The 12,453-nt window shown below is 36.8% G+C and overlaps 1 protein-coding gene across 8 annotated transcripts in view; it reads left to right on the plus strand.

Annotated features, from left to right (window-relative positions):
- The window catches only part of LOC135073331 (proton channel OtopLc), a 56,264-nt gene that overhangs the window by 18,521 nt on the left and 25,290 nt on the right, over positions 1–12,453 (plus strand). Inside the window, exon 1 of one of the 8 annotated variants that reach the window (XM_063967472.1) lies at positions 2,383–2,515. The exons of the other annotated variants lie outside the window; for them this stretch is intronic. The gene's annotated coding sequence lies outside the window, so the exon portion shown is untranslated. Of the gene's footprint in view, positions 1–2,382; positions 2,516–12,453 lie in introns of those variants that run through there. 8 annotated transcript variants of the gene reach the window in all.

Consider the following 12,453-nt stretch of genomic DNA (forward strand, 5'->3'; position numbering starts at 1 on the left):
TGATTGGTTCGCGTGTCACCCTGTGTGTCCACGAGCAGTATGAGACCTCATAGTAATGTTTGTGAATACGGGCGTTAGACTTTTAGTAGAAGAACACGTCGTGATGTTAAGTTCCTTCCTCAGCACTAAGGCTGGGTTGTACCATCTAATTTTAACTTTGACAAACGTCAAAAATCATCAAATTCCATACAAAAACACCGGTTATCGTTATAGTTACAGTCAAAGTTAGGTGGTGCAACCCAGCCTAAGCAGTGCACTTTGTTGCAGGTAGATTTAAGTGACTTTAGAGCACTTAAAATAGACACTAGTGCTAGCTAAAACTTCTTTAAGTTCAAAGTTTCTCGAAGCTCCTTGTCAATTTATGCATTTTGTATTCGTTTATAATGTTTAAGAGATTATGAGACATTTATACAAAAATTTTAGCGCTTCTTTCTAAAGTTTTACAACACTGGCGCTTAATTAAGCATTTAATATGAAAACTGTTATTAGAATGTGAATATAATGTCATTTTCTATTCTTGTGCGTGTAGTAGTGTAGCATTTGTAATACACACCAGTCAAGCATTATCTACTCTCCTGGGTGCCGTAGGCAAACCCTATACCATAAAGCATAAAGAGATCAGACAGCTCAATTTAAAGGGAAAAGAGACGTCCATTTCTATCGAGTATGGTGACTAGGGGTTGACTAAGAATAAAGTGTGTGCACATTATTAAAAACTAGCTTTTGCCCGCGGCTTTACACGCGTGAAATTTAGTTTGTCCAGATCGTCATAAATTATAGCCTATATGTTATTCTGGGTTATAAACAATAATACTGCAAAGTTTCATCAAAATCCGTTGAGTCGTTTTTGCGTGAAAGAGTAACAAACATCCAGACATCCAAACTTTCGCCTTTATAATATTAGTAGGACTAGTAGGATAGGATAGTAGGAGCCTTTGTGAAAGCATGCAGTTAAAACATCTTATTATGTTATTGGCGGTTTAAACACAGTGTTTTGTAAGTATGATGGAGATAAGATGATGTTTAAAGGGTACAAAGGTATTAATGGCTCTATGGAAAAATATTACCTCAAGACATCATCATCATCATGGGGGTCCGGTCTCAATGATCATACCAAATTCGTTAGTGTCTATCCAACATTGAAATTGAAGTTAAAGGGTCTCAATAATGAGATCGGGCGTTAACAATGGGATGGGGTAACTGTTTAGTCTGTCACATGGCTCTACTAAATGCATTACACGGTATCGGGGGCGGCCATTACTGGGAACCCGATTGTTTGCGGGCTGCTTCATGTTGACATTAGCTCGTCAGTTGTTTTACAAATGGAAACATCTTTCACAGTCACATTCTGAACGAACAGATGTTACAAATAATTATAAAAAAATATATGGAAAGTACATGCACATTGCACATTCTCGTTTGTAGTACATAATTAGAAACAAGCTGCAAGCGGTCAGGAAACTTCTAAGTTTTAGGTACGTCCCTATTCTAATAAATTAGCGACCAGCCCCGACCTCTCCACACGAGTGCAATTTAAGTAATAAGCTTGAATTACTATTGATGAAGTGCGTTGAGTATTTTAGAAGTTCTAAATTACAGATAGAAGGAACGATTTTGTTTATACACATTATGTAGAGATCTAAAATGAATACCGATGCTTCTTAAACTTTTGCAAAACAAATGAAAAACGCAAAACAGTATTGTACTCGCAGAAATGTCAAAGTTAAACTGTGAGCAATCGCCAAAAGTTATCAAAAGCGGTCTGTGCAAACATCACCGTGCAATATTCGGTGCACCGCGCAACGGGAGATTGTGCAACCGCGGGTGTAAACTGTTTTTTGTGCGCACGAACGCACTCATCTCAGTGTAGTGCGAGCAACAGTCCGCTGAAAGGCGCGCGCTCATCTCGCTTGAATAGCGGCCCAGCCCTCGCTCGCTATTTGCAGCACAAAGCAGGCTTGATGTGCGCACGCCGGCGGGAAAGCGCGGGAGGGAAAACGACGGTGTTGCCAGATTTTTTGCTTGGGAAAACTGATCGGTTTTGGGGAAAGCTGTGGACGGTGATAGTCGAAGGAAAAACGATTCGAAATCAGAGAATTTGTGAAGTGTATGACTTGCAGGTCATAGGACAGTGACGTGGTTATTGACATTTCTGCGAAGTGTGTGTGAGTCTAAAAAATTCATTAATAAAGTAAAAAATTCAGCTTAAAATACGTGAAACAGTACATGGAACAGTTAACTTTTGCCAAAAGCTTCGCTGCAAAAACCTAGGAACATATTATTTTGCGAAGAATCTCAACAAACTGGGGAAATTTGGGAAACCTCATCTGGCAACCCTGGAAAACGCGCGAATCGCTCAGTCTCGGGCCGCGAGCGCGACCGGCCGCGCGCGATCCCCCGCGACGCCTGCGCACTGGCGCATGCCGGCACGCGCCGCGCTCGCCGCGGCGTTACGTTTTCCGAATCGACCGCGGACAGCGATTCTACCACCGTGACTGAAATTCAGTGTCAAAAGGTTGGTGAACCCACACAGTGCATTTAAAACACCACCCAAATGCAACGAGCCCATAGTTCTTTTTACTTCCACGGGAGATTCGACTTCTGTCACGTTTCCCCTCGGCCCTTCCTCGTGCGTCGTAATGTCAAACGTACTACAAGGGGTAGTATCCCGTGGTATCTTTCGGATTATTTTGACTTAACTGTAGCTGTTATCTGATGGTATTGTGCTTCGAATAAGATTTTCTGAGTACGTTAGCCTTTTATTAAAATAATCGTGGTTTTAAATTAAAATAATTAACACAACAATAAGGTCATTAGTAATTGGTAATACATATTATATTCTCAGTCCCATCTGCTTATAACAATAGAGTTCGTAAAAATAGAGCTTTCAGTAACAATTCTGAAAATATTTTCCCCATTGAAAACCATGACTCAACACAGTTCCGAACAGGTGCTTATCGTAAGAATCATAAGCTTACCCCTTTAACACTTTGAGTGCGAAACCAGGTCTATAGACCTTGTGTACGTCTCGCTTACCGTGCGGCTAAGAAAATTATAGTCTTCCTTGTCGTGCGAAAGGCATAACTTCAATTGGGTCCGGTGTAGGAAAGTGATAAATATATATCTATGATGTATTCTTAAAATAGAATCCAATGATGTACCTACCTTAATACCAGGTTTTTAGACCTGGTACCGCACGGAAGTAATAAAATGTTTTCACAATGCGAAACCAGGTCGAAGCACCTTGTACCCTGCGCACCTGGTACCGCACCCCACGCTAGCTTCGTGCAGCCAGTGTTGCCTCGCATTCGTAAGAAACGCACATGTCGACATGGCGTCAAGAGAAACAAACAAAATCAAAACTGCAAATTGATTATAATTTAATTTGCTACACGATTTATTGCTAATTTAAATAATGTTTTTCGTGACAAACATTTGAAGTTGTAACTAAATGTTATTAAATAATATGTTTTCTTTAAATATAGCTTATTTAAGTATTTATGCACGTATATGCTTATTTGTAAAATATTTAGACTAAATTATTAAAACATCTTTGTTTGTTACTTTTTTAATTTTTTATTAAAAATTAATTTAAACTATCGATATTTGTATTTCACATCACTAGAATACCCACCAGACTTCCCTACTTCAGTGCGGCACAGGGTGCATAAGCCTTGTATTTTGAATATAGCTATAATCTTTATACTAAACAAGTTATTCACGAACGCCTTCGGGTGTATGTCAATAAATGCATTATTATTAATATTCAAAGAAAAAAAACACAATATCTATTAACATGAAGCCAAAAATAAAATTAATATATCTGAAATATTACAAGGTCTTTAAGCCTTGTGCCGCCACAATGTAAGTTTTAATACCAGGTTTATTGACCTTGTACCGAAGGAATGGAAAGTATTAGAAAGTTACTGCCGCAGTAAAGGTGTTAAAGATAACAATAGTGTCTGACGAAATTTTTTCCCGTGCCCTATTTTCAGAAACAAAGAAACTACAGTTTTCCATTTAATTGGATTTATTGCTCAACCCCACATCCCACTAAACAGTAGTTTGCAATCTGGCGCTGACATAAAGAGAAATTGTGACCTACATTACGGTCTTAAACTGAATTAGATTGTGGGTTTGTTCACTAGAACTTTAGTAGTAGTACGAAATTACGCCAAGGAAAATGTCATCATACCCCAGAAATAATCGGGTTGAACGATACGAATGCGTATTGATGAGATCATCGAATGCAAATGACATAAGTCTTGACCCCTTTAAGTTGACGTTTATAGACGATGGGATAGGAATAGTAAAGTAAATAAATAGTAGATGTAGGTATTTCCGTTTTGAGATACTGGCACAATTTCATTGCCTGTTGCCTAATCATTATTGGTTGCCTCATTTATACAGATAGTAGGTACTTCTTGCTAATACCAATACACTATTTTTAATTTTCATTGTGTACCTGTACACAAATATCATAGTTACTTCTGCCATCATGCCATTAAAATGTTTTAATAATTGGCTACATAACATCATCGATACGCTTACGAGTATGTTATTGTGATGTTCATTTGACCGTTATTGTATAATAACTAAAATTAATTTATAGTATACGTTGACGACTTCCTACTTAACAAAGCGGTTTTAACATACACTTTCATCTAGTACATGATTGCGAACGGCAAAGAGCGGCCAGTAATTTTCCTATTCCGAAATGATTGCACTTACTTTAATTGATGTAAAACGGTGGCTAGAGTTGACCGATTTGTTTTAATCAAAGCACATCCTGTGTTGAGTTCTCAGGCGTATGTGAAAAATGGCACTTAAGGCTTATGTCACATGGGTGTACAACTGGGATCTTTGTACAGCCCTTTTACGATGTAGTTACAGAGATTAATTATTACGATACAATGAGTGGGTTAATGTGGTTCGTGCCTTATAATAAAATAATCTTTACTCAAGTAGCGTGCTGTGATGTGATTTGATAGCTCTATAATGTGATCGAAGTAACCAGACAACATGTAGAGTTTCGCTATGTATAGATTCGTTGAGTAGCTCTACTGACACTTAAATGGTTTTCAATACTCTCTTACTAACTTGAAATATAATGAAAGTTACTTGTTGACTTTGTTATTCAGTCGAGCGGTCAAGATTTATCCGTAAAGTGTATAACTTTAAATACAATCTAATCTTTATTTACTTCGGGCTGATTCATATCAGACATTGTATATTGTAGTGGCTTTAATACAGTGTAATGTAGGTACAATTATTACAAAATATATCCAGTTTTTACCAAATATCGCCACTAAAGTATTAGCAACATTATTTCAGCCAAATGGTAGTCCAATTCTAGATCTAATTCTCCCCAAGGAGTGTTAAAAATCACAATCACTTTTTTCATCTATCCATAAGTTCCATCTTCCATAAGTTGTTTAGTAGTAATCTTGTAATATCACTTTATTACAAAACTTATGTAGGGTAAGGTGGGGCACAATGTTACACGGGGTACAATGTTACAATGCATATTTCTCCGTCCCTTTCTATTAGTTGTATGATGTTCAGCGGCTCAGTTCAGCAGCTCTTATGAGCTTGACAAACGTGTATACCAACATCACACAACTAATAGAAAGGGATGGAGAAATATGCATTGTAACATTGTACCCCGTGTAACATTGTGCTCCACCTTACCCTAATCTATAAGCTGAATATGACTGGCTTTAACGTCAATAACTCGATGGTGTTCAGGTGTAAATTGCTCAGTCAGCCTATCTAGACAGATAGGGCGGGAAATTAGCCCCACAGCGATTAGCTGACGGCAGGTACAGATGCGATTAGGAGAGGGCGGCGGTAAACTGACTAACGGTATTTGCGTGATTTTAGATCAATTGAACATTGGATTTTCTTACCAATAACAATGTTAAGAAAATCCATTGGGCGTAAAAAAACGCCCTTAAATGAACTTGCGAAAAATATGTATAAGCCAATCATTTTAGCTACTTAACCCCCAGTTTCTGATTGACATTTTAAGCTTGGTAAGCTCATTATATAAGAACTTACGCCCATTTTCGTTTCAAAATTGTTTCGAACTAAACTCTTCACGAAGTAAAACACTACGGAACCCTAAAGAGCACGCTCAGGCTAAGAATCTCAATTCAGAAACAGGGTATAAGTCATCTTTTTCAAATTCAAATTCTTTTTTGCTTTTCCACACGTTTTTCGCCATGAGAGTCATTTCGTAAAAATATTTGCAGAAGCTTTAGGAAATATTCACTTTTGATCGTACCCAGCCTATAGAAATGACATTCTCACATCACATTATATTCACCTTATCATGTATGAAAAGGGTAGTGATTACGAGCCGGAAAATTAGGTCGCGAGCGAAACCTCATTTGCGGCGCCTAACGAGTAACGAGCGAGCGGCCAGCCGAGGGCTAGCCCAGCCATCTTTGATGCTTGTGGTATTTTTAGTCTGGACCAATCTGATATCACCTCTATGTATAGGTAGAAGTCAGCCGTTGTCCCTATTTCCAGTAGTTTTGTATAATAGTGGAACCCTAACTGGTCCAATTAGACCACGATTGATTTCTATTGTGACTCGATTCGCTAGTAAGTACTAATAGGTATTTTTTAACCACTAACATAGTCAATGAAACTTAAATAAATATTTAATACAACTTAAATACTACTTGTATTAAATACCTACTTGAAAAAAGTACAAAATGTGAAAAAAGAAAAAAACCAATTGAACATCGAATAAGTAAACATATCGAGCGCTCATTTGTTTTTCCAAGCTGTTTAACTTGCGTTTCCGTGTTTGTAATGTCAAACTTGATTTCTGACGTTTATCGTATGTTATCTGTGGTATAAAAACATTCAACATTCATTCATTCACACAAACAGAATAGTGATGTGAACTAGGCTGCCTATCTCCGTTCAGTCAGGAGCGATTAGCGCGATGGTTATTGGGCGGAAAATTAAGCTCGAAGCTATAAACCACTCACGCTTCGCTCGTAACATAACGCGAATATGCGGTTGAATGGAATTAGTGCGTAGCTACTGTTTAGGTTTATTGTCTGTTTAATGCCTAGAGCTGTTTGGAACACATTTAGAAAACTACGAGTTTATAACCAATCAAGATTAGGCTACTAGTTCTGATTCTTGAAATTGACATGCATAATAAATATAATGTAACCAAAGAAAAGTGACAAGTTAGTCTGTTTTATTGGTGCTGATTTTACATTACATTTTCTGTCAAATTGATATACGGCGAAAAATTTGCCCTATGCTTATGATTTACTTACTTTTTAATTGTTACTTTTTATTTTTGTGCGGATTTACTTAAAGGATAGAGATTTTACTATTAATGATTTTGAGGTAATATTAGTATCAAAGCGGTAATATAAAGATGTCATTTGAAAGTGCATAACGCAGCTCTCATTGTATTCAAATGACATCATACTCGTAGTCTGTAAATAAATATCTAATCATCATTGTTGACAGTAATCTCTATAAATATTTTGTGTGTCATTCAGTAGGTAAATGTTGTCCGTGATGAAACTCTACCTATCTAAAAGTTATTTTTATAGATTATTGCATTTAAATTGTGGCATTTTTACTATTTTAAGTCGATATATTTATTAATATGAGCGTACACCAGAAACAGAATTAATTACCTTAAAAACTTATATTAAAATAGTAAGACACGGGTCTTAACGCGACGTTTATTAATGAGTTACATTATGTACTCACGGCTTGACGTTTCGGCTGAGATGCTCTACTATCGTTCACCACAACTTGCCTCTCTGTAAAAATATATTTTACAATCTGCATACTAACAGAATAAACACGTATAGAGCAACGTGTATAAGCGTATAATCGTGTATACACGAAGCTATCCGTATATAGCTGAATGACCCCTTTGATGTAATGCGTTTACGGCACAGCGTAGCAAGGGTATCTTTTAACCGTCTATTTTTACTGCACGATAAAAAAGGTTAGTAAAAGGTATTTTAAAATTTCCTTACTAAAAGCAAGCTACATGAAATTTTCATTAAAAACAAAACGGATCTAAGTATCGAAAAAAATCGTAACATCTTGATAAAAAAGCTCTCGTAAAAGCTTATAAATTCAACATTAAACGAGCCTTATTACTAGCTTTTTGCCGCGATTAAAAAGCTCAATAAAACACATTTTGCTTGTTTCTTGTGGATATTTTTTTTAAATTTATAGTTTTAATATGTATTATCTATGGGTTTGAATAATCGTTTATAATCACGCGAACCGTATATTGAACAAATCATATTATGTTATTAGGCTTATTATGTACTTTTTAGGGTTCCGTAGCCAAATGGCAAAAAACGGAACCCTTATAGATTCGTCATGTCTGTCTGTCCGTCCGTCCGTCTGTCCGTCCGTCCGTCGGTCTGTCCGTCCGTATGTCACAGCCATTTTTTTCCGAAACTATAAGAGCTATACTGTTGAAACTTTGTAGGTAGATGTATTCTGTGAACCGCATTAAGATTTTGATGCAAAAATTAAAAAAAAAAATATTGGGGGCTCCCCATACTTAGAACTGAAACTCAAAAATTTTTTTTTCATCAAACACATACGTGTGGGGTATCTATGGATAGGTCTTCAAAAATGATATCGAGGTTTCTAAAATACTTTTTTTCTAAACCGAATAGTTTGCGTGACAGACGCTTCCAAAGTGGAAAAAAGTTGGTCCCCCCCCTCTAACTTCTAAAATAAGAAAATGAAAAATCTAAAAAAAAACATATGATGTACATTACTATAAAAACTACCAACGAAAATTGTTTTGAACGAGATCTAGTAAGTAGTTTTTTTTAATACCTCGTAAATCGTAAACCGCTTATTACCGCGTAATCTTTCATACAAATAACTTAAATTTAAAAAAAAATCATAAATCAATGGTACGGAACCCTTTGTGCGTGAGTCCGACACGCACTTGGCCGGTTTTTTAAATACGTGTAGTATCATTGGATCGTATTTACGATTACCCGTGCATTAGCATGCACTTTAATTAATTTAAAACTTGACAGTTTACAGTGACTTTCCACTTTATTTTTCTATCTCTCATCAATGAATACCAAGATGGCGGCACCAAAAATAAATGAAAACAGGTGGCCAATGTTACAAAAGCCTCTATAAAAGTCGTAACTGTGATTTTTGTACAGCCATCAGTGTACCTACCATGAGTTTACGTTAGGTGTGCTCGCTAGCGAGTACGTCAAAAATCTCTATGACGATTTTGTTTGTCGAAAGTAGCCGCTAGGGGCGCTGCACAATATGTCATACAATTAATGTCATTTTTTTACGCAGTCGCTAGCGAGCACACTTAACGTAAACTCATGGTAAGCCCACAGATTATACGAGCGTGAAGTAATAGAATGGAGGTTAACTATTATGGGCCAGAAAATAGTATTACTCATAAACAAATAACTTTTGATAGGCATGTTTGCATGGTTAGTAAATTCTTCGTCGGTAGTGAGTGATGTTAGTTATGCCTCATTGTATAAAAAGTCCTACTATTCCCTATATCAACTTTGTTTTCATGTACTACTTACCATTTTATGAAGTAGGTACCTTCTGTGCCCTCCACTCTGCCCGGTGAAGCTGGAAAAGCTCCTAAAGCGACCAGCGCGCGTCTCTGCAAGGAAATAAAATCATCAATTTGTGATTTGCCTAATTTAAAATATTGAGTAACACTCAAACTTCACCATTTCAATTGAATTACGACCAACAAAACCATAGAATAATAAATCAAAATGACTGTAAAGTATGTTCTAGTACTCGTAAACTCTGAATGACCAATCTTAACTGTTAGCTGCAATTTATTCTTCTTGGTATTACCTATTTCTCATTTCTAACGAGCCTGAACTTTATGGGATTCATAATCGATACTAATAAATCGATTATACATTATAGTTCGATTTGTCGTTTAATACAAAATTCAACAATTCTGATTCCTGTTACGACGAAATAAAGTCCGTAATAATCGACCACGTGAATATAATATTTTTTGTAAGCAAGTCTTTTTTCATTGGTTTATCATGAAAATGAAAGCGAATTTTCTTTGCATAGCTTGCAATTCCTGCTAACAATTTGTTGGAGTTTAGAGCGTAAGAAGGAAAAGACCACGAAGATTACCACGGATTTATTTTAGAACATACAGCACACAGAGACTACATGAGATCGAGTGACTGATCCAGAAGTCTGGAAACCTTACATTGACAGCGGAGTGCCAAATTCAAATATTCAAATATGCTTGCGTTTAACCAAAAAGTTTCTAACTTTCCAACACTGGCCCTTAAACGCAAGCTAAACTTACAATAAATACATTCAATAAATACATTTATAAAACACTTAACACTAAAGAAACACAACACAAATACAAAGTTAACATTTTAAAAAACTTAAGTTACAATTAGCTTTAATTCAATTTTTAGCATTAAGTAACTTAAATTACAGTTAGCAATTGACACACAAACTTATTGTGTTTCTCTTTACATAGTGCTTTAGTTAACACATCAGCTAACATAACAACAGTTGACAAATATTTAATTTCAACTATTCCTTTGTTTACAATTTCTTTAATAAAATGATGACGAATATCAATATGCTTAGTTCTAGAATGAAACATATAGTTTTTACATAGTTTTATAGCAGATTGATTGTCATTGTAAATTGTTATTCTAGGCATGGTACCAAAAATCTCACATATAAACTTTCTAATAAATAGAGCTTCCTTACATGTGTCAGACAACGCCATGTACTCCGCCTCAGTGCTGGACAAGGCAACAGTACGTTGCTTGCGACTCTCCCAAGTAACGACTGACTTACCAATAGTAAACACAAAGCCTGTGTATGACTTGCGGTCCATGTTGTCTGACGCCCAGTCAGCATCAGCATAAGCTGAAATATCCATGCCCGACCTAGAAAACACAAGAGCAAAATTAGTAGTACCCTTCAAATAACGTAAAATTCTCTTCGCAGCTTTCCAGTGACTTTCTCCGAAACAATCGTTGAATTGACTAAGGTAGCTTACGGCATGACTTATATCAGGTCTCGTGCAAACTGCCACATACATCAGTGAACCAAGTAAACCTCTATAGTCATAGGTCTCATCTTTAGGTTCCTTGCAAAGTTTCAGTCCCGTTTCCATGGGTGTTGCAATAGGTTTACAGTCCTCCATTCGAAACTTCTTCAATACCTTCTGTATATAGTTTGACTGAGTGAGGTAAATTTTATCATCTTTCCTCATCAACTTCATCCCAAGTATGTGTTGAGCTGGCCCTAGATCAGTGATTTCAAATTCATCCTGCAATCCTTTCTTTATATTATCCCTGTCTGGAAAACCTGGAGATGAAAATACAATTAGATCGTCCACATACAATGCAATGATCATCATCAATCCATTTTCAGACTTCGAGAAAACACAAGGCTCAGAATTCAATTGACTGAACTTCAGCTTGTTGCATAAAATCTTGGTAATCTTGTCATACCAAGACTTGGAGGCCTGTTTAAGTCCATAAACAGCCTTATTAAGTTTATATACCATTCCTTCACTACCTTTCACCTTGAAACATTCTGGCTGCTCCATATACACAGTTTCTTCCAAATCACCATTCAGGAATGCAGTTTTTACATCCCAATGTTCAATATCAAGGTTATACTCTGCCGCTACTGCCAAAAGCATCCTGAGTGTAGAGTATCTAACCACAGGTGAGAAGGTTTCTTGATAATCTATACCATATTTCTGTGTGTATCCCTTGGCAACCAAACGAGCTTTATATTTCAATAACTCGCCATCAGCACCATACTTCCTTTTGAAGATCCATTTGCATTGAACAGGCTTACGACCTGGTTCAGGCTTTGTTAGAGTCCAACATTTGAGTTTATTGAATGAATTATACTCATCATTCATCGCCTTCCGCCAGCTGTCTGAATCAGTTCCACTCAGGGCCTCGGCTTCAGTACGTGGTTCGTCGGGGTAGCCGTCGACCGATCCCACAAGGTTGGCCAGCAGAGGAGACTCCGGAACATCTTCATATGAAGTGTCTGTTGACATCTCCGCCTCAGCAATAGAGTCTTCACCTGGAACATAGGTTTCATCCGAGCAGTTTTCTGTGTCATCGCTAGAAGAGTCTTCTGTTGTGCTCGTGCTGACTTCCTGTGATAATCTCATGTCATCAGAAACATCAGATCTCTCATTGGATGACTCTGATTGCTGAATTTCAACAGAACTCTTGTTGAAGTCAACAATTATGTGTTGATCAACATTTTCATCATCTGACATGTTTTTATTAGAGAATTTATTTTCTAAAAACACAACATTGCGAGAATAGACACATTTTGTCGGATTATGTAGCTCTAACAGCCGATATCCCTTAGACTCATATCCCACAAATATATACGGTTTGCTTTTCGAGT

The sequence above is a fragment of the Ostrinia nubilalis genome, chromosome 7 (genome assembly GCF_963855985.1).
Source record: "Ostrinia nubilalis chromosome 7, ilOstNubi1.1, whole genome shotgun sequence".
Lineage (NCBI taxonomy): Eukaryota > Metazoa > Arthropoda > Insecta > Lepidoptera > Crambidae > Ostrinia > Ostrinia nubilalis.